Here is a 1,503-nt window from a genome sequence, read left to right as displayed (position 1 = left end):
TGGACAGGGTTTCATTTATGATTAACTTATCTACCAGGATTGTGGGACATGGTGTCCTGATACACACACAACCCTGGCCCATGTACACAAGTAAAGTTGTCTGATTGAGTGAACTTCGAAATTACAAATTCTTTGTTCTGTATCCAGGCAAGAACCTTGATGATTATTTATATTCCCTTCACATATGAACCCTAATTGTTTCCTCATGGTGCAAGACTCTATATTAGCAGTCCTCCATTTCCCTTCAGCTTTTCATGCCCACATCCTATGTTCAGAAGGGTGTAGGATGGTTCCTTCATGGTTTAATCTTAAGGTAATTATTGGGTGTATCAGGCTCACTGATGCCTCATGTATAGTTAAAACAAAGGCAGTTACCATACCTGTTACAAGATCATAGATAAAATTGACTAGGACCCACCATGACTGAAGTTCTTTTTCTAAATCAGAAGTATTATTCCAAACTACTTTGTGAATCTCAGCAGGGAATCTGCCTTCACCATCTTCCCTGATAATCAAGGCAGATGGCAATTGCATCCATAGTTGTGCTTGCACACATCCAAGAGCTAAAGACATGTTTTCGCTAGTTGCACCCATGGCATTCACTATTAGTCCATGAACTTGTTCTTCTATACCGTCCCTTTCAGGTAATGTTTTGGCCAATTCTGACTGACTAGTACCTAAGGCTAGTAAAGAAGAACATAAGGGTTGTTGTAATTTAACTACATCGCTACCGGTTGCAGTCAATTTGTTCATTAACACCTCTGAGTCCGTTATGTTCAAAATTCACAATCCTGTTCCTAGCATCCCAGTAAGATTTCTTTTCTGTCTGAGCATATCAGGTGCCCGTTTCTGTAGCCAAGTCGTCCAATCCATAAAGGAAGTGGTGCGGATTGGAGTACATTCTGATCATATAGCGGAAGCATTAACTTGTATTTCCATTTCTACTTGTTTCAGGGACCGCTCTGGATTCAGTAATAATCTTTGGGTCCCTACTCTCTTAATAGCATGAGGTCCAATTTTGGTAATTATTGGCTGAATTGTCCTCCTTGAGGTAGTTTGGGTTTGAGTGACTGTGGTTTCTACTGGTCTCTGGGTTAGTGTATTTTCTGCAGTGTCATCTATTTGGGGTTCAATGCAATCCTGAGTAATATTGTAATCTAATCTATAATCCTTCAATTTTAAGTCTAAACTCAGGATAGGTGGGCAAACAGATCTCACAACGTCCAGAATCAATTCAATTTCTATAGGTTTCTGGGAGTACTTATGGAATCTGACCTGAACGAATGCTTATTCACAGCCCCAAACATTTCTCCCTTCCCATACAGTTGCATTGGTAACCTTCATCATTTGGGATAACATCCTACGGGAGTAAGTGTCATAAGCTTTTCCTTGGCAAAAATATCTCCCAATTGTACTATATATATATGTGGTGTTGCATTAACTTTGGTCACAGTTATGACCATAATCATGAGAAATACAGTTCTCCAGGCTAACATTTCTATT

Source organism: Oenanthe melanoleuca, unplaced genomic scaffold, assembly GCF_029582105.1.
Source record: "Oenanthe melanoleuca isolate GR-GAL-2019-014 unplaced genomic scaffold, OMel1.0 S157, whole genome shotgun sequence".
NCBI classification, from domain to species: Eukaryota; Metazoa; Chordata; class Aves; order Passeriformes; family Muscicapidae; genus Oenanthe; species Oenanthe melanoleuca.
This window is presented reverse-complemented; position numbering follows the sequence as displayed.